The sequence below is a fragment of the Ranitomeya imitator genome, chromosome 7 (genome assembly GCF_032444005.1).
Source record: "Ranitomeya imitator isolate aRanImi1 chromosome 7, aRanImi1.pri, whole genome shotgun sequence".
Lineage (NCBI taxonomy): Eukaryota > Metazoa > Chordata > Amphibia > Anura > Dendrobatidae > Ranitomeya > Ranitomeya imitator.
In genome coordinates this window covers 178,436,673-178,459,313 of record NC_091288.1, presented here as the reverse complement: position 1 = coordinate 178,459,313, position 22,641 = coordinate 178,436,673, and positions in this window count along the sequence as shown.

Genomic DNA, 22,641 nt, shown 5'->3' with positions numbered 1-22,641 from the left:
TTGGTACAGTACAGTCGAAATTTCTTTTGTCCGTTACTCTGATTTGCTCTTTGTCATCCTATTCTGTTATGGCATTTGTGGATTCAGGCGCTGCCCTGAATTTGATGGACTTGGAGTTTGCTAGGCGCTGTGGTTTTTTTCTTGGAGCCCTTGCAGTATCCTATTCCATTGAGAGGAATTGATGCTATGCCTTTGGCCAAAAATAAGCCTCAGTACTGGACCCAATTGACCATGTGCATGGCTCCTGCACATCAGGAGGATATTCGCTTTTTGGTGTTGCATAATCTGCATGATGTCGTCGTTTTGGGGTTGCCATGGCTACAGGTCCATAATCCAGTATTGGATTGGAAATCTATGTCTGTGTCCAGCTGGGGTTGTCAGGGGGTACATGGTGATGTTCCATTTTTGTCAATTTCGTCTTCCACTCCTTCTGGAGTTCCGGAGTTTTTGTCGGATTACCGGGATGTATTTGATGAGCCTAAATCCAGTGCCCTACCTCCTCATAGGGATTGTGATTGTGCAATTAATTTGATTCCTGGTAGTAAGTTTCCTAAGGGCCGACTGTTCAATTTATCTGTGCCAGAACACGCCGCTATGCGGAGTTATATAAAGGAATCCTTGGAGAAAGGTCATATTCGCCCGTCGTCATCACCGTTGGGAGCAGAGTTCTTTTTTGTGGCCAAGAAGGATGGTTCTTTGAGACCTTGTATTGATTACCGCCTTCTTAATAAAATTACAGTCAAATTTCAGTATCCTTTGCCGCTGCTGTCTGATTTGTTTGCTCGTATTAAAGGGGCTAGTTGGTTCACCAAGATAGATCTTCGAGGGGCGTATAATCTTGTGTGTATTAAACAGGGCGATGAATGGAAAACAGCATTTAATACGCCCGAGGGCCATTTTGAGTACCTGGTTATGCCATTCGGGCTTTCCAATGCTCCATCAGTGTTTCAGTCCTTTATGCATGACATCTTCCGAGAGTACCTGGATAAATTCCTGATTGTATATTTGGATGATATTTTGGTCTTTTCGGATGATTGGGAGTCTCATGTGAAGCAGGTCAGAATGGTGTTCCAGGTCTTTCGTGCGAATTCCTTGTTTGTGAAGGGGTCAAAGTGTCTCTTTGGAGTTCAGAAGGTTTCATTTTTGGGTTTCATTTTTTCCCCTTCTACTATCGAGATGGACCCTGTTAAAGTCCAGGCCATTGATGATTGGACTCAGCCGACATCTGTGAAGAGCCTGCAAAAGTTCCTGGGCTTTGCTAATTTTTATCGTCACTTCATCGCTAATTTTTCTAGTGTTGCTAAACCGTTGACTGATTTGACCAAGAAGGGTGCTGATGTGGTCAATTGGTCTTCTGCGGCTGTGGAAGCTTTTCAGGAGTTGAAGCATCGTTTTTCTTCTGCCCCTGTGTTGTGCCAGCCAGATGTTTCGCTCCCGTTTCAGGTTGAGGTTGATGCTTCTGAGATTGGAGCAGGGGCTGTTTTGTCGCAAAGAAGTTCTGACGGCTCGGTGATGAATCCATGTGCTTTCTTTTCTAGAAAGTTTTCGCCTGCTCAGCGCAATTATGATGTTGGCAATTGAGAGTTGTTGGCCATGAAGTGGGCATTCGAGGAGTGGCGTCATTGGCTTGAAGGAGCCAAGCATCGCGTGGTGGTCTTGACGGATCACAAGAATTTGACTTATCTCGAGTCTGCCAAACGGTTGAATCCTAGACAGGCTCGATGGTCGCTATTTTTCTCCCGTTTTGATTTTGTGGTTTCGTACCTTCCGGGCTCTAAGAATGTGAAGGCTGATGCCCTGTCAAGGAGTTTTGTGCCTGACTCTCTGGGTGTTCCTGAGCCGGCGGGTATTCTCAAAGAGGGGGTAATTTTGTCTGCCATCTCCCCTGATTTGCGGCGGGTGCTGCAAAAATTTCAGGCTGATAGACCTGACCGTTGCCCAGCGGAGAAACTGTTTGTCCCTGATAAATGGACTAGTAGAGTTATCTCTGAGGTTCATTGTGTTGGTGTTGGCTGGTCATCCTGGAATCTTTGGTACCAGAGATTTGGTGGCTAGATCCTTTTGGTGGCCGTCTTTGTCACGGGATGTGCGTTCTTTTGTGCTATCCTGTGGGACTTGTGCTCGGGCTAAGCCCTGCTGTTCTCGTGCCAGTGGGTTGCTTTTGCCCTTGCCGGTCCCGAAGAGGCCCTGGACGCATATCTCTATGGATTTTTATTTCGGATCTCCCTGTCTCTCAAAAGATGTCGGTCATTTGGGTGGTTTGTGATCGTTTCTCTAAGATGGTCCATTTGGTACCCTTGTCTAAATTGCCTTCCTCCTCTGATTTGGTGCCATTGTTTTTCCAGCATGTGGTTCGTTTGCATGGCATTCTGGAGAACATTGTTTCGGACAGAGGTTCCCAGTTTGTTTCGAGGTTTTGGCGATCCTTTTGTGCTAGGATGGGCATTGATTTGTCTTTTTCCTCGGCTTTCCATCCTCAGACAAATGGCCAAACCGAACGAACTAATCAGACTTTGGAAACATATCTGAGATGCTTTGTTTCTGCTGATCAGGATGATTGGGTGTCCTTTTTGCCTTTGGCTCAGTTCGCCCTTAATAATCGGGCCAGCTTGGCTACTTTGGTTTCGCCGTTTTTCTGCAATTCTGGTTTCCGTCCTCGTTTCTCTTCAGGGCAGGTTGAGTCTTCGGACTGTCCTGGTGTAGATACTGTGGTGGATAGGTTGCAGCAGATTTGGACTCATGTGGTGGACAATTTGACATTGTCCCAGGAGAAGGCTCAACGTTTCGCTAACCGCCTGCTCTGTGTGGGTCCCCGCCTTCGTGTTGGAGATTTGGTTTGGTTGTCGTCTCGTTATGTTCCTATGAAGGTTTCCTCTCCTAAGTTTAAGCCTCGTTTCATTGGTCCCTATAAGATTTCTGAGGTTCTTAATCCTGTGTCATTTCGTTTGGCCCTTCCAGCTTCTTTTGCCATCCATAATGTGTTCCATAGGTCGTTACTGCGGAGATATGTGGCGCCTATGGTTCCATCCGTTGATCCTCCTGCCCCGGTGTTGGTTGAGGGGGAGTTGGAGTATGTGGTAGAGAAGATTTTGGATTCTCGTATTTCGAGACGGACACTCCAGTACCTGGTCAAGTGGAAGAGTTATGGTCAGGAAGATAATTCCTGGGTTTTTGCCTCTGATGTTCTTGCTGCCGATCTGGTTCGTGCCTTTCATTTGGCTCACCCTGGTCGGCCTGGGGGCTCTGGTGAGGGTTCGGTGACCCCTCCTCAAGGGGGGGGGGGGTACTGTTGTGAATTCTGTTGTCAAGCTCCCTCCTGTGGTCATGAATGGTACTTCGGCTAGTTCTGTCCATGGACTTCCTTTGGTGGCTGTGAGTGGAGCTGCTGCTTCTGAGTTTCCTTCCACAGGTGACGAGGTTAATTCGTTAGCTGGCTGCTCTATTTAACTCCACTTAGATCATTGCTCCATGCCACCTGTCAATGTTCTAGTATTAGTCTAGTTCGCTCCTGGATCGTTCTGGTGACTTGTCTTCTCCAGCAGAAGCTAAGTTCCTGCTTGTTTTTCACTTGTTTGCTATTTTTCTGTCCAGCTTGCTATTTTGATTTTTGTCTTGCTTGCTGGAAGCTCTGGGATGCAGAGTGGCGCCTCCGCACCGTGAGTCGGTGCGGAGGGTCTTTTTGCGCACTCTGCGTGGTTTTTTGTAGGTTTTTGTGCTGACCGCAAAGTTACCTTTCCTATCCTCTGTCTGTTCAGTAAGTTGGGCCTCTCTTTGCTAAAATCTATTTCATCTCTGTGTTTGTGATTTTCATCTTCTCACAGTCAATATATGTGGGGGGCTGCCTTTTCCTTTGGGGAATTTCTCTGAGGCAAGGTAGGCTTTATTTTCCTCCTTTAGGGCTAGCTAGTTCTGAGGCTGTGACGAGTTGCATAGGGAGCGTTAGGAGCAATCCACGGCTATTTCTAGTGTGTGTGATAGGATTAGGGATTGCGGTCAGCAGAGTTCCCACTTCCCAGAGCTTGTCCTGTGTTATTGTAACTATCAGGTCTTTCCGGGTACTCTTAACCACCAGGTCCATTGTTGTCCTAACCACCAGGTCATAACAGAATACATTAAATGCAACTCCCAAAATGTGGTTTACATGATAAATTGCGTGGATTGTGGCATGATGTTTATCAGATGTACCACTAGAAAATTAAAAGTTTGTTGCTCAGAACATTGAACCAACATTGTTTCTCTTTCTAGTTCTCACTGCATAATTTTCCATGCATCTAAACATTATATTAGTTACCATGATCGTCGAACAACCTCTTTCAGAGTATGAAGCATTGAAAGCGTGTGGAAATCCCCTAGAGCAGGAGACTCCAAGAGATTCCTTTTGACAAGGAAAATGTGTGGATATTTTTCGAGCTGCCGATTATTGAAGATGTCAGTTCTAGTGATGAGCGAGTGTGCTCATTACTCGAGTTTTCCGAGCATGCTTGGGTGTTCTCCGAGTATCTTGGGCGTGCTCGTAGATTATATTTGAGTCCCCGCAACTGCATGATTTGCGGCTGCTAGACAGACTGAATACCGGTACATGGATTCCCTAACAAACAGGCAATCCCTGCATGTGTTCAGGTTGTCTAACAGCCGCAAATCATGCAGCTGCGGCATCACAAACATAATCTACGAGCATGCTCGGAAAACTTGAGTAATGAGTCCCCCATCAGTGACGCCTGTTTGCCAGTTTCTAGCTACTGCAAATTTCAATAGAGAAGTGACCTTACATGCATGTAATTGAAATATTTTGGAATTATAGAAAGTGTCAATGAAATGGCTCTTGCTCCACTTAAATGTATACTAAGCACAGAGCAGAGGAATTGGTGCATGAGGTCAGAGGCCACCTTTGAGCCAGAAGATAAAAGTCCTAAACATGAGACCCTCCCAATCAGGCCTTTATAGCATAAATGCCTAAGATGGAAATAGCCCTTCCATATGCTGTCAACTGAACCAAGGATCAAAATCCAAACTCTAAAAACATTCCAGTTCCTCTTCCACAAAACAGTGTATTAGTACATCAAAGGTCCAACTCTTAGTGACCTCTCAAACACAGCTGACTTCTTAATCTTATGATATTCCATTAGGAGCATTTCCCTCAAAAAATCAATAGTAAATATCAGTTACATCCATGTCTGTGCTCGCTCCTTGTGCTTCTGTCCAGTGATGCCACTCCATTATTACTGGCGACGCTGGGTGACCATGCAGCAATTCTGCCTAATATTCTGTGACTTGTGTTGTCATCCAAGCAGGGAGCTTGGGGGTTTATTCTTGTATATGGGATCCTAATTAATCCCTTCTGTGAGGCTTGGATGGGACCTCAAACTATATACTGTAAACCCTGACCTCCCTGCCTCCAGTGCTAGTTATAAGTTTACCTTACCCTGGTTTACTCCCACTTTGCTAGTTTCCTTGCTGTTTCTGACCTCGGCCTGTGTTTTTGAATATTCTGCGGATTAATGGTTCTGTTACTCTTTCTGAACCTCTGTTATTGACTCTGTTTCATGAACATCCTCGGTATGGCCTCTCCAACAACCAGCAGCAAACTAATGAGCCCCTGTGTAATTCCAAGTCCTTCTACAGAGGCTAAGTCATGGAAGCCGGGGCACCCCCTGGGATCTGCTAGACAAAGTGGGTAGTGCTACGACTGTCGTAGAAGCCTTATTAGGAGCTTCCCGGCTATCATGTCAAGAGCTCCCAGACAATATCCATCTATCCTTGAGTTGTCTTCTGTCAACATGAAAATATTCTGTTAATTTACTTACTGTAGTTACATCTGTGAAAGTGAAAGCTATTTACACTAATAATTCACTCACTAGTCACTACAGCTCCAAATCAATTGTCCAAACCTCTGAATGACAACTACAAGGGCAAATTTGGTCTTCAGGTTTCTAAGATGACTGGCTCTACTGTAGTTGTAATTGATTACATCCCATGAATAGTATTGTTGGGAAATTTGTAGAGATCTCAATGTTTTCTTTGCCTTAACCCATTATCTACCAAATGTCCTTTTTTTTTGGGACGCCTAATCTTTTGCTTCTAGCAACTAAGATTTTATAATTTTTATAATTAGGTCCAATTTTGTGTGTTGTGTTTGTAAAATGAATGTTTTCAAAATAGGAAATCATGTAATTGTCATTTTTAATTGAATATTGGGACGCCCTTTTCTGAAAAATCCGTAAAATTAAAGTTAAACCCAAAGTATGGCCATTCCAGAGGATAAGTGATAAGTTGCTGAGAGCTGGGGGTTCCACTGCTTGGGATCCCTTCCAGTCATGAGTCCCCTGTTTAAATAGGGTGGTGGTTGGGTATGCACATTGCAGCTCCAAAGGCTTTAGAGACTTCCACAGGCTTTGAATTGGCACACACAATTGAGAATTAACAGAATAAGTAATATGTTTCCAACATCTGTGGTATGAAAATTGCCTCTCCAGAGAGGAAAAGAACTGGAACTCTAGTGCAACTTATTGGATGTAGCAATCCTAAAAGTCAATATCGACCCTTTATCAATCCTTGCCATGACTTAGGAGAAAAGTAAAACCAGAATCTTAATTTTCACTGGTCACGTTGCAAGACTCCGTAAAGGTTGACTTTTAGGATTGCTACTTCCAATTATGTGACACTAGAGTTGAAATCCGTTTCCTGACTGAATGGACAATTTGCATATTTAATTTTCCAGAGGAGCATTGCATTACCTTATAATCCTTCTTACTTTAGCATGTCAGGCATGTCACTCTCCATAAGGAGAAATGCTACCCCCCTTAGACCCCAATATCTGTGAGTTCTGCCAATTGCAAGAATGGTTACCCAAGGCCCATGTTTAGATGAAAGTGTGGTCTAGAAATTCTCAACGCATCTTTCAAAGTCAATAGTACTCATAGAAATAGCTGAGTACAGAATCGACTCCCATAGACTCCAAGCACATATACTCGTTCATTGCTCCGATTAAATGGTGGACTTTGGACTCCTTTTTTGAGACTAGTGGGAATCCCAGTCATTGGAAAGGTATAACATCCTGAAGATAGGTAATAAATTGAGATTAAGGAACAACCCTTTTAACAAAATAACAGAATTCACGTTTAAACTAAGTGTCATAACAGATACAGTATATACCCCTATGCACTGATATAATGATGTACTAAAAAAAGTCCTGTACATTTAACAACTTAAACAATGATTCAATAATCTGGTGTGCCTTCTCTTCAGCCTGTCGATTCTACAGCAACGTGTCTCTACCAATTTACAGTACAATCAATTATTTAGCAAAAACAGTTCTGGCTCTCAGTTGGACTCGGTTACTAATAGGATCTGATTCCCACTGACTTTAAAAGCCAAGTGGCAGACTTTGTCTGAGCTGTTCCTGACCTTTGAGGAACAGAGACCCAGTAGGGACTGCATGAGTTTTTCTAACCTGTCAATGAATAATACACTGCAAAATCAGTAGGGGTGCAGGTTCTGATGTATGTACTTACTTAACAACACCTTTCGACAGAAAATCTTATAAAATATCCACAGGTCTGAAAGGTTGTTCTCTCTGTGCCTCCTTTTCTGAGGCTGTCATAGGCAGTGCTTTCTGGCTGCAGAACTTTGATTACATGTGGATGCATTGTGGCAAATAACTTTAAGATAAAATGTATATAATCGTCTATAGAATTCAATTGTAAGTACAGAAAAGTCATTACTAAGAAATGAACAGAGCAATTATTATCACGTCAGCACTAGGCATAGGAGGTTTTGTAACATTTTACCTACAATAGTATATATTAGTACAGAAGATATACGGTAATAATAGATCAAATCAATAGGAAAAAATAGTCTGTACAGTTTTTTTTTCATTAAAGAATGAATTGCTGGCTCTCAAACATATTATGTGGCATATCATTTTTTTAATTAATAAATGTATTACTATTAAACATTAAGTAAATACATAAAAATGTGTTACACCAATTACTCAAATGAGTGAACATACGGATTACAGATTAAAGGGTTATTGCCAGAATCACATTTTTCCCACAAAGCACAGTAATTGCATACTTGTTAATATACAGACTATGCCCAACAGAAGGTTTCTTTTTGTACCTGTGTGTACATGTTCATCTCTTCTGCCCCTGCTTCCAGCTTCACTTCATCTCTTCTGCCCCTGCTTCCAGCTTCACTTCATCTCTTCTGCCCCTGCTTCCAGCTTCACTTCATCTCTTCTGCCCCTGCTTCCAGCTTCACTTCATCTCTTCTGCCCCTGCTTCCAGCTTCACTTCATCTCTTCTGCCCCTGCTTCCAGCTTCACTTCATCTCTTCTGCCCCTGCTTCCAGCTTCACTTCATCTCTTCTGCCCCTGCTTCCAGCTTCACTTAGTTGAACGGGCAGTCCTCTTCTTATTTGCTAAATCTAAGCTAGCCAGCAACACCTTCTTATCCTCAGTACTGCAGACAGGGCCGCCATCAGGGCATTACAGCCATTACTGCTGTATGGGGCCCGGTCAGCAGCAGTACACAGAGGGGCCCGCAGATTCGGGGCCCCACTGTTGTGCTTCTACTGATCGGGCCCCATCATGCAGTAAAATACTGTGCACTGCGGCGTACATGTCGGCGCTGGGGCCCAGGAGCCGTTTTGGAGCTGTGCACGGCGTCTCACCTAGTCGGCTGCGCAGCTCCTGCTCGGCTGTAGCTAGAATGTATGTGCTCCCTGCAGGTCCTGACTACAGCCCATACATTCTAGCCGTCTCAGTAGTGAATGTGCTAGGATGTAGGGGCTCCTGTCAGGTCCTCTCAGCAGCCCATACATTCTAGCTGCTGCTTCACTGCTGGAAACGCCCCGGGAACGACTGAGGTAAGTATAAAAAACATTTTTGTTTTTTTTAAGTAGGTGAGGTGGGGGGTAGTGAGACTGCAGATGATGGAGTGTGTTTTAGGGAGTACTGCACATGATGAAATAATAGGGGGCTGCAAATGATGAAGTGTATTTGAGGGGGTTCTGCACATGAAATGATTGGGGCTGCAAATGATGAAGTAAGGGGGACTGCAGATGAAGTGAAGGGGGGATAGGGGACTGCAAATGATGATGTGGGGGTGATGGGAACTGCGAATGATGTGGGGGTGATGGGGACTGCAAATGATGATGTGGGGGTGATGGGGACTCAAATGATGTGGGGGTGATGTGGACTGCAAATGATGATGTGGGGGTGATGTGGACTGCAAATGATGTGGGGATGATGGGGACTGCAAATGATGATGTGGGGTTGATGGGGACTGCAAATGATGTGGGAGGACTGCAAATGATGATGTGGGGGTGATGGGGACTGCAAATGATGTGGGGGTGATGTGGACTGCAAATGATGTGGGGGGACTGCAAATGATGATGTGGGGGTGATGGGGACTGCAAATGATGATGTGGGGGTGATGGGGACTGCAAATGATGTGGGTGTGATGGGGACTGCAAATGATGTGGAGGTGATGAGGACTGCAAATGATGTGGGGGGAATGCAAATGATGATGGGGGTGATGGGGACTGCAAATGATGTGGGGGTGATGGGGACTGCAAATGATGTGGGGGTGAAGGGGACTGCAAATGATGTGGGGGGACCGCAAATGATGATGGGGGGTGATGGGGACTGCAAGTGATGTGGGGGTGATGGGGACTGCAAATGATGATGTGGGGGTGATGGGGACTGCAAATGATGATGTGGGGGTGATGGGGACTGCAAATGATGATGTGGGGGTGATGGGGACTGCAAATGATGTGGGGGTGATGGGGACTGCAAATTATGTGGGGGTGATGGGGACTGCAAATTATGTGGGGGGACTGCAAATGATGATGTGGGGGTGATGGGGACTGCAAATGATGTGGGGGGACTTCAAATGATGATGTGGGGGTGATGGGGATGCAAATGATGTGGGGGTGATGGGGACTGCAAATGATGTGGGGATAATGAGGACTGCAAATGATGATGTTGGGGTGATGGGGACTGCAAATGATGATGTGGGGGTGATGGGGACAGGAAATGATGTGGGAGTGATAGGGACTGCAGATGATGAAGTGTGTTTGAGGGGGTTCTGCACATGATGAAATGATGGGGGCTGCAAATGATGAAGTAAGGGGGACTGCAGATGAAGTGACGGGGGGATAGGGGACTAAATAATGATAGGGGACTAAATGATGAAGTGGGGTTGATTGGGGACTGCACATGAAGTGAGTGTGAGGGACGTGGACAGCAATTGAATTGAAGGTGGGGGTGAGAAGAGCAAATAGTGTATTGAAGGTGGGAAGAGCAAATAATGAATTTTGAGGGTGGGGAAGAGCAATTGATAATGAATAGAGGGTGGGAGAGAGAGAAGACATGGCAATGAATTGAGGCAGAAGGGGCATGTAACTATAATGAATTGGGGTAAGGGTTAGAGCGGGAGGTAAATAGTGGGGGTCGTTGAGGATAAAGTGACTGGTAATAAATTGGGAGAAAGAATACAGGTGCTAATTAATTTATATATTACATGGGGAAAGTGGCTATATACAGATAGTGGGGGCACAGTGGCGGATTATAATTTATATTTGGAATGGTGGGTTGCATAATAACCAATTATATATTAATGGTGGGTGAACGTCTGTAGTCAGATGTGTAGCGTAGAAGAAAGGGAAAAAATGGGAAATGTGCTCTGGAAGCGGTGCTCTAGATAACTGTGTTATTTTATGCAGAGACGAGTCCTGGCAGAAAGAAGTGATAGCGGTCTGCACTGGATTAAAAGAAAGGCAAAGATGAAGGACTTTAGCTAGAGACATCACTGGTGAGTATGTTACATGTACACTGACACCATACACTGTATACTGTATACAGAGCTCCTGTGTATAATGTCACTGGTGATCACTATATTATCTGTACACTATACACTATATACAGAGCTCCTGTGTATTATGTCACTAGTGATCGCTGTATTACATGTACACTGTACCCTATATACAGAGCTCCTGTGTATAATGTCACTGGTGATCCCTGTATTACCTGTACACTGACACTATATAAAGAGCTCCTGTGTATAATGGCATTGGTGACCACTGTATTACCTGTACACACACTGCATACTAAGTACAGATCCCCTGTGTATAATGGCACTTATGGTGATAGTATTTTTTTTTAAATTAATGATCAGTATTGTACTATTCAGTCACAATGTGGTGGTAATATGTTGTCCGGCCATGGTGTAGCGGTATTTGTTCCTTCTATGTGCTATTATTCGGTCACTGTGTGGTGGTAAAATGTGGTCTGTTCATGTTGTGTTGGTATTTGTTCCTTCTATGTAGTTGGTCACCATGTGATGGTAATATGTGGTCTGGACATGCTGAGGTGGTATTTGTCCCTTGTATGTGGTATTGTTCAGTCACTGTGGTGGTAATATGTGGTCTGCACATGGTGTGGCGGTATTTGTTCCTTGTAGATAGTATTATAGGTTACTATGTGGTGATAATATGGTGTCTGGTCATGGTGTGGTGGTATTTGTCCCTTGTATGTGGTATTATTGGTCATTTGTAAAATTGAAAAATAAATAAAAATACACCTAAATTGTATTGCATATTTTAACAAATGTTTAATAGGTTAGAGTAGAGTAGGGCCCGGCCAAAAGAGTCTACCTTGTTGTCGTCTCAGATTAAAAAAAACCTTTTGGCCAAAACAAAAGCTGCTGGCTATGTGTTTAATCTGGTGATGGGAACTGTTAATGTGTGATTTGTGAGAAGTGGAGTTTTGCCAAGAGACAGCGGTGGGGCTGTGGACAGTTTGAGGGGTGGAGGTGGGGCTGGGGTGGAGCCTGGGCGGAGTCTTAAGGGGGCCCTGAAAATTTTGCCAGTATAGGGCCCTGAAATTCCTAGTGGCAGCCCTGACTGCAGACTCCTACATCACAATCATATGTTCATATGTGCTCCTGACAAGTCCCACTTCTCTGAGTTATCATCAAGCTAATCTAAGTGTAGAATTGACCTTATGCTTCTGTGCACTGTCTGGAAAAATACCCTGCCTGATTGATTTTATCTTCTGCCATCTACATCTGCTATCTACAGCTAGTGTGGTTTTACATCATTAGCTTGTTCTAGCAGAGCTAGACTCTCTTGCATTTCTCCACATTGACAGTGCAGAGCTATATTTGTTACCTGCGGCTAACAGATCAGTTTTGTGAAACTGCAAGTGCAGCTCCATTGATGCTTGAAGCAGAAGATAATCCTCTGTCATATGCATCGAAAGAGACGCATTGTTGTTTGACATCACTGATTTCTTAGCGCGAAGCATCAAACATATCTCAAATAATCTTAGCCCCTGTACACATACCCATCCTGCAGTAAGTTGCTCCATTCAGTGCCCTACTACAGTATATCTCTCTTTACACAGCTCTATCCTGCAGCATGCCTCCCCTCTCAGTTACACTATATTCAGCTCCACCGTGCAGTACATTACTGATCTTAGTTACCAGCATTCAGGCACAGTGCTGTTTCCTGGTATAAGCTTTGCACTGTAATGAAGGAGACACTGCTCCTTTTCTTTGACATCATCCCTCACAGTCGAAACTCCATTCCAAACACATCCCAGAGCAGAGCTATGCTGGAAAGAAGCCAGGCAACAAAAGACTGCAATGCGCATGAGCGACCACAAGCTAGAACTACTACAAGCTAGAACTACTACAGGATGGTTTCAATGGCAAATGGAGGGTCCATACATAAAGGAGTGCTATAAACAAAAATGAGGCACATTTAAAAATTGGTTATAGTGACACCGAATAAATCAATATGTGTAGAGTGTACCAAATTGTAATTTTGTAAATAACTCTTTAATTCAGAAACCCCGAAAAAACAACCAAAAAAGATTATTATTTATATTTTAATTTGTTGTGATTTTTAAAAAAAAAAGATTGTATTAAGACTTCTGAAAAAAAAAGTACAATCCATATTTTAACCAAATTGAATAATTTGGATCTCATGCTATAAGTATTAATGAATTATATTTCTTTTTTGTTTTGTATACAACACAGTATTATTAAATCTCTAGATGCCACATAAAACCTTCTGAAAGCTATATATTTCTTTTTCTAGATTTTATAACCTGAAAATGTATATGTCAATGTAAGAGGGTGACAGGAACAGCTTCGGTGTGGGAGGAGCATGGACAGTTAACAAGGGAAACACTTCCTGATTAGTGCAGTGGTTGTAAGAGATTAGATGGAGAGATAGCAGTAGTTGGAGGTTTGAGGGCATGAGGAGCCATAAACTGGGAGCAGAAATTCCAGGAATGTGTGGGGCCTGAGGTCCAACTGAGGCACTGAGAAGTGTGCCTCAATAACTTCCTAGGAGAAGAAGTCGGATGGGGAATCACATAAGGCAGTTGGGACATGACTCGTACAAGCTGCAGAGCCAGACAGAGATCCCAGGGTTCAGAGATGCCAGAGAGGGCGAGTGAACAGCAGACTTCAGAATGTGGTGTTCTTTGGACTATGAAAATGGAAAAGTTTGTGCCCAACACTGCGCATTTCAATATGATGAAAATGTGAAAATGGACAGTTAGGTAAACTTTTTTAATCTAAAATGAATTTGATGTCTCCTAACACGCGTGCATGAACTGTCTGTCTATGCCTTGGAGGTCCTGACCTGCCGTGCCACTAGCATTTTGTCAGAGTGGGGTGGGGTTTTAGTGCCACCAAGGATATTATAACCAATAGGCACATCTGCCTGTCAACTGAAAATGCTGACAGGGTGACTCTTATCAAAATTAACAAGGGCTTGTCTATTTCCATGCACCCCTTCCCACCCAAACATTGGTGGATTTTGTATTTTTTGTGTCATCTTTTTCCTCCTCCACCACCATATCAACAAGGTGAGCATGCTACCCTCGCTATAAATTTTTTAAGGGTGTTTATGATACTGGAATTGACAATTTTTAGAGGCCTAATGTGGAGACACGGGGGTCAGTGCGTGCCCTGGATCCACTAGCCGGAACCACAAGGACCAGGGATTGTTCCGCCGAAAGCCTGCTCTCCCTTTAACATGGGCATATTGCTACTCAGAACACAAGGTGAGGGTAAAACAGTGTGGAAATGCTTTATTAAATCACAAAAAGGCAGATAACACATAGAACAGTCCCAGCACAGTACCCAAGATGGAGTACATGATGGAGTACTTGACAGAGTCTCACCCTTCCGCTGACTCACCGAGATAATAGCAGCTGTGACTTCAGATCTTCCAGGGTCGCTACAACACCTGTGGCATGTACACAGAGAGGAGGTAACGACAAGCATAGGAAGATGACAGTCAATTCAGTCCATACAAGGCCAGTTGATCCCAGAATCACAACCTTGCTTCATCTTCCAGGGTTGGCTACTCAACCTGTGGCACGCACATAGAGAGGAACTAACAAGAAGCGTAGGAATATGGCAGTCTATTGAATCCATACAAGGTACAAGGCCAGTTGATCCAAGGACCACAACCTGGCTTCTCCAAACATCTCCATGAAGCCAGGTGACTGGCGGGTTCCAATACTGGCTTTCTCCAAATGTATCCATGGTTCAGCAATGGTCAATGGATGTTATGAAGGCAATCCAGTAACACAGTGTGCCAGTAATCAGAGCACATACAGTGCTCTGACAATAACCCAAAAACAATAGAACGAGCTCTGAGACGTGGAATCTCTGTAGACCGCAATACCTGAACCTATCCTAAACACAACTAAAGGCAGCTGTGGATTGCGCCTGACACTACCTATGCAACTCGGCACAGCCTGAGGAACTGACTAGCCTGAAGATAGAAATACAAGCCTGACTTGCCTCAGAGAAATACCCCAAAGGAAAAGGCAGCCCCCCACATATAATGACTGTTAGCAAGATGAAAAGACAAAACGTAGGGATGAAATAGATTCAGCAAAGTGAGGCCCGATATTCTAGATAGAGCGAGGATAGCAAAGAGAACTTTGCAGTCTACACAAAACCCTAAAGCAAAAAACCACGCAAAGGGGGCAAAAAGACCCACCGTGCCGAACTAACGGCACGGCGGTACACCCTTTGCGTCTCAGAGCTTCCAGCAAAAACGAATAGACAAGCTGGACAGAAAAAACAGCAACAAAAGCAAAGAAGCACTTATCTAAGCAGAGCAGCAGGCCACAGGAAAGATCCAGAAGCTCAGATCCAACACTGGAACATTGACAAGGAGCAAGGAAGACAGAATCAGGTGGAGTTAAATAACAAGGCAGCCAACGAGCTCACCAGAACACCTGAGGGAGGAAGCCCAGAAGCTGCAGTACCACTTGTGACCACAGGAGTGAATTCAGCCACAGAATTCACAACAGTACCCCCCCCTTGAGGAGGGGTCACCGAATCCTCACCAGAGCCCCCAGGCCGACCAGGATGAGCCACATGAAAGGCACGAACAAGATCTGGAGCATGGACATCAGAGGCAAAAACCCAGGAATTATCTTCCTGAGCATAACCCTTCCATTTAACCAGATACTGGAGTTTCCGTCTAGAGACACGAGAATCCAAAATTTTCTCCACAATATACTCCAATTCCCCCTCCACCAAAACAGGGGCAGGAGGCTCAACAGATGGAACCATAGGTGCCACGTATCTCCGCAACAACGACCTATGGAATACATTATGTATGGAAAAGGAGTCCGGGAGGGTCAGACGAAAGGACACAGGATTGAGAATCTCAGAAATCCTATACAGACCAATAAAACGAGGTTTAAATTTAGGAGAGGAAACCTTCATAGGAATATGACGAGAAGATAACCAAACCAGATCCCCAACACGAAGTCGGGGACCCACACGGCGTCTGCGATTAGCGAAAAGTTGAGCCTTCTCCTGGGACAAGGTCAAATTGTCCACTACCTGAGTCCAGATCTGCTGCAACCTGTCCACCACAGAATCCACACCAGGACAGTCCGAAGACTCAACCTGTCCTGAAGAGAAACGAGGATGGAACCCAGAATTGCAGAAAAATGGAGAGACCAAGGTAGCCGAGCTGGCCCGATTATTAAGGGCGAACTCAGCCAACGGCAAAAAGGACACCCAATCATCCTGGTCTGCAGAAACAAAACATCTCAGATATGTTTCCAAGGTCTGATTGGTTCGTTCGGTCTGGCCATTAGTCTGAGGATGGAAAGCAGAGGAAAAAGATAGGTCAATGCCCATCCTACCACAAAAGGCTCGCCAGAACCTTGAAACAAACTGGGAACCTCTGTCAGAAACAATATTCTCAGGAATGCCATGCAAACGAACCACATGCTGGAAGAACAAAGGCACCAAATCAGAGGAGGAAGGCAATTTAACCAAGGGCACCAGATGGACCATTTTAGAAAAGCGATCACAGACCACCCAAATGACTGACATCTTTTGAGAAACGGGAAGGTCAGAAATGAAATCCATCGAAATATGTGTCCAAGGCCTCTTCGGGACCGGCAAGGGCAAAAGCAACCCACTGGCACGTGAACAGCAGGGCTTAGCCCTAGCACAAATCCCACAGGACTGCACAAAAGTACGTACATCCCGTGACAGAGATGGCCACCAGAAGGATCTAGCCACTAACTCTCTGGTACCAAAGATTCCTGGATGACCAGCCAACACCGAACAATGAAGTTCAGAGATAACTTTACTAGTCCACCTATCAGGGACGAACAGTTTCTCGGCCGGACAACGATCAGGTTTATTAGCCTGAAATTTTTGCAACACTCGCCGCAAATCAGGGGAGATGGCAGACACAATGACTCCTTCCTTGAGGATACTCGCCGGCTCAGATAAACCCGGAGAGTCGGGCACAAAACTCCTAGACAGAGCATCCGCCTTCACATTTTTAGAGCCCGGAAGGTACGAAATCACAAAATCGAAGCGAGAAAAAATAACGACCAACGGGCCTGTCTAGGATTCAAGCGCTTGGCAGACTCGAGATAAGTAAGGTTCTTATGATCAGTCAATACCACCACGCGATGCTTAGCTCCTTCAAGCCAATGACGCCACTCCTCGAATGCCCACTTCATGGCCAGCAACTCTCGGTTGCCCACATCATAATTACGCTCAGCAGCAGAAAACTTCCTGGAAAAGAAAGCACATGGTTTCAACACTGAGCAACCAGAACCTCTCTGCGACAAAACAGCCCCTGCTCCAATCTCAGAAGCATCAACCTCGACCTGGAACGGAAGAGAAACATCTGGTTGACACAACACAGGGGCAGAACAAAAACGACGCTTCAACTCCTGAAAAGCTTCCACGGCAGCAGAAGACCAATTAACCAAATCAGCACCCTTCTTGGTCAAATCGGTCAATGGTTTGGCAATGCTAGAAAAATTACAGATGAAGCGACGATAAAAATTAGCAAAGCCCAGGAAATTTTGCAGACTTTTCAGAGATGTCGGCTGAGTCCAATCCTGGATGGCTTGGACCTTAACCGGATCCATCTTGATAGTAGAAGGGGAAAAGATGAACCCCAAAAATGAAACTTTCTGCACACCGAAGAGACACTTTGATCCCTTCACGAACAAAGAATTAGCACGCAGGACCTGGAAAACCATTCTGACCTGCTTCACATGAGACTCCCAATCATCTGAGAAGATCAAAATGTCATCCAAGTAAACAATCAGGAATTTATCCAGATACTCACGGAAGATGTCATGCATAAAAGACTGAAAAACAGATGGAGCATTGGCAAGTCCGAACGGCATCACTAGATACTCAAAATGACCCTCGGGCGTATTAAATGCCGTTTTCCATTCATCTCCTTGCCTGATTCTCACCAGATTATACGCACCACGAAGATCTATCTTAGTGAACCAACTAGCCCCCTTAATCCGAGCAAACAAGTCAGATAACAATGGCAAGGGATACTGAAACTTAACAGTGATCTTATTAAGAAGGCGGTAATCAATACACAGTCTCAGCGAACCATCCTTCTTGGCTACAAAAAAGAACCCTGCTCCCAGTGGTGATGACGATGGGCGAATATGTCCCTTCTCCAGGGATTCCTTCACATAACTGTGCATAGCGGTGTGTTCAGGCACGGATAAATTAAATAAACGACCTTTAGGGAATTTACTACCAGGAATCAAATTGATAGCACAATCACAATCCCTATGCGGAGGTAGGGCATCGGACTTGGGCTCTTCAAATACATCCTGATAATCAGACAAGAACTCTGGGACCTCAGAAGGAGTGGATGACGAAATAGACAAAAATGGAACATCACCATGTACCCCCTGACAACCCCAGCTGGATACCGACATAGAGTTCCAATCCAATACTGGATTATGGGTTTGTAGCCATGGCAAACCCAACACGACCACATCATGCAGATTATGTAGCACCAGAAAGCGAATAACTTCCTGATGTGCAGGAGCCATGCACATGGTCAGCTGGGCCCAGTACTGAGGTTTATTCTTGGCCAAAGGTGTAGCATCAATTCCTCTCAACGGAATAGGACACCGCAAAGGCTCCAAGAAAAACCCACAACGTTTAGTATAATCCAAATCCATCAGATTCAGGGAAGCGCCTGAATCCACAAACGCCATGACAGAATACGATGACAAAGAGCATATCAAGGTAATGGACAGAAGGAATTTGGACTGTACAGTACCAATGACGGCAGACCTATCGAACCGCTTAGTGCGCTTAGGACAATCAGAAATAGCATGAGTGGAATCACCACAGTAGAAACACAGCCCATTCAGACGTCTGTGTTCTTGCCGTTCAACTCTGGTCATAGTCCTATCGCACTGCATAGGCTCAGGTTTAATCTCAGACAATACCGCCAGATGGTGCACAGATTTACGCTCGCGCAAGCGACGACCGATCTGAATGGCCAAAGACATAGACTCATTCAAACCAGCAGTCATAGGAAAACCCACCATGACATCCTTAAGAGCCTCAGAGAGACCCTTTCTGAACAAAGCTGCCAGCGCAGATTCATTCCACAGAGTGAGTACTGACCACTTCCTAAATTTCTGACAATATACTTCTATATCATCCTGACCCTGGCACAAAGCCAGCAAATTTTTCTCAGCCTGATCCACTGAATTAGGCTCATCGTACAGCAATCCGAGCGCCAGGAAAAACGCATCGACACCACTCAATGCAGGGTCTCCTGGCGCAAGAGAAAATGCCCAGTCCTGAGGGTCGCCGCGCAAAAAAGAAATAATAATCAAAACCTGTTGAACTGAATTACCAGAAGAATGAGGTTTCAAGGCCAGAAATAGCTTACAATTATTTTTGAAGCTCAGAAACTTAGTTCTATCACCAAAAAACAAATCAGGAATAGGAATTCTTGGTTCTAGCATAGATTTCTGATCAATTGTATCTTGAATCTTTTGTACATTTATAACGAGATTATCCATTGAAGAGCACAGAGCCTGAATATCCATGTCCACAGCTGTGTCCTGAAGCACCCTAATGTCTAGGGGAAAAAAAAGACTGAACACAGAGCTGAGAAAAAAAATGATGTCAGAACTTCTTTTTTCCCTATATTGAGAATCATTAGTTCGGCTCCTTGTACTGTTATGAAGGCAATCCAGTAACACAGTGTGCCAGTAATCAGAGCACATACAGTGCTCTGACAATAACCCAAAAACAATAGAACGAGCTCTGAGACGTGGAATCTCTGTAGACCGCAATACCTGAACCTATCCTAAACACAACTAAAGGCAGCTGTGGATTGCGCCTGACACTACCTATGCAACTCGGCACAGCCTGAGGAACTGACTAGCCTGAAGATAGAAATACAAGCCTGACTTGCCTCAGAGAAATACCCCAAAGGAAAAGGCAGCCCCCCACATATAATGACTGTTAGCAAGATGAAAAGACAAAACGTAGGGATGAAATAGATTCAGCAAAGTGAGGCCCGATATTCTAGATAGAGCAAGGATAGCAAAGAGAACTTTGCAGTCTACACAAAACCCTAAAGCAAAAAACCACGCAAAGGGGGCAAAAAGACCCACCGTGCCGAACTAACGGCACGGCGGTACACCCTTTGCGTCTCAGAGCTTCCAGCAAAAACGAATAGACAAGCTGGACAGAAAAAACAGCAACAAAAGCAAAGAAGCACTTATCTAAGCAGAGCAACAGGCCAAAGGAAAGATCCAGAAGCTCAGATCCAACACTGGAACATTGACAAGGAGCAAGGAAGACAGAATCAGGTGGAGTTAAATAACAAGGCAGCCAACGAGCTCACCAGAACACCTGAGGGAGGAAGCCCAGAAGCTGCAGTACCACTTGTGACCACAGGAGTGAATTCAGCCACAGAATTCACAACAAATGGAGCAGATCTGTTTTCTTCCAAATGGGGCAGAATGCCCAAAGGTTGTTTCCTGTAGAATAATAGATCTCTGTCCATCGTGATGGAGCCATGATATTGGCTGCTGTCCTGTCTCTGGTCTTTCGCATGTATGGATGTCTTGGCAGAATCTCTGGCTGTCCCTCTCAGTCTCTCTATCTTTGAGTCTCTTTATATGGAGGCATGTAACCTATTTTTAGATTTAACAAGTGTCTTTCAGTCCAGCATCGCAGATAATGGGAAGAATGGTGATGAGATCAAGTAGCATTACTTGATTATTCAATCTATTTGCATAGTTTTTCCCTCTCTGCTTTCGAAGTCAACAAACTGGCTCCATAACACAATGCATAACTAGCATATCAGCAAACATCACTAATCATCAAAGATAATACATAGTAACATAGTAACGTAGTTAGTAAGGCCGAAAAAAGACATTTGTCCATCCAGTTCAGCCTATATTCCATCATAATAAATACCCAGATCTACGTCCTTCTACAGAACCTAATAATTGTATGATACAATATTGTTCTGCTCCAGGAAGACATCCAGGCCTCTCTTGAACCCCTCGACTGAGTTCGCCATCACCACCTCCTCAGGCAAGCAATTCCAGATTCTCACTGCCCTAACAGTAAAGAATCCTCTTCTATGTTGGTGGAAAAACCTTCTCTCCTCCAGACGCAAAGAATGCCCCCTTGTGCCCGTCACCTTCCTTGGTATAAACAGATCCTCAGCGAGATATTTGTATTGTCCCCTTATATACTTATACATGGTTATTAGATCGCCCCTCAGTCGTCTTTTTTCTAGACTAAATAATCCTAATTTCGCTAATCTATCTGGGTATTGTAGTTCTCCCATCCCCTTTATTAATTTTGTTGCCCTCCTTTGTACTCTCTCTAGTTCCATTATATCCTTCCTGAGCACCGGTGCCCAAAACTGGACACAGTACTCCATGTGCGGTCTAACTAGGGATTTGTACAGAGGCAGTATAATGCTCTCATCATGTGTATCCAGACCTCTTTTAATGCACCCCATGATCCTGTTTGCCTTGGCAGCTGCTGCCTGGCACTGGCTGCTCCAGGTAAGTTTATCATTAACTAGGATCCCCAAGTCCTTCTCCCTGTCAGATTTACCCAGTGGTTTCCCGTTCAGTGTGTAATGGTGATATTGATTCCCTCTTCCCATGTGTATAACCTTACATTTATCATTGTTAAACCTCATCTGCCACCTTTCAGCCCAAGTTTCCAACTTATCCAGATCCATCTGTAGCAGAATACTATCTTCTCTTGTATTAACTGCTTTACATAGTTTTGTATCATCTGCAAATATCGATATTTTACTGTGTAAACCTTCTACCAGATCATTAATGAATATGTTGAAGAGAACAGGTCCCAATACTGACCCCTGCGGTACCCCACTGGTCACAGCGACCCAGTTAGAGACTATACCATTTATAACCACCCTCTGCTTTCTATCACTAAGCCAGTTACTAACCCATTTACACACATTTTCCCCCAGACCAAGCATTCTCATTTTGTGTACCGACCTCTTGTGCGGCACGGTATCAAACGCTTTGGAAAAATCGAGATATACCACGTCCAATGACTCACCGTGGTCCAGTCTATAGCTTACCTCTTCATAAAAACTGATTAGATTGGTTTGACAGGAGCGATTTCTCATAAACCCATGCTGATATGGAGTTAAACAGTTATTCTCATTGAGATAATCCAGAATAACATCCCTCAGAAACCCTTCAAATATTTTACCAACAATAGAGGTTAGACTTACTGGCCTATAATTTCCAGGTTCACTTTTAGAGCCCTTTTTGAATATTGGCACCACATTTGCTATGCGCCAGTCCTGCGGAACAGACCCTGTCGCTATAGAGTCACTAAAAATAAGAAATAATGGTTTATCTATTACATTACTTAGTTCTCTTAGTACTCGTGGGTGTATGCCATCCGGACCCGGAGATTTATCTATTTTAATCTTATTTAGCCGGTTTCGCACCTCTTTTTGGGTTAGATTGGTGACCCTTAATATAGGGTTTTCACTGTTTCTTGGGATTTCACCTAGCATTTCATTTTCCACCGTGAATACCGTGGAGAAGAAGGTGTTTAATATGTTAGCTTTTTCCTCGTCATCTACAACCATTCTTTCCTCACTATTTTTTAAGGGGCCTACATTTTCAGTTTTTATTCTTTTACTATTGATATAGTTGAAGAACAGTTTGGGATTAGTTTTACTCTCCTTAGCAATGTGCTTCTCTGTTTCCTTTTTGGCAGCTTTAATTAGTTTTTTAGATAAAGTATTTTTCTCCCTATAGTTTTT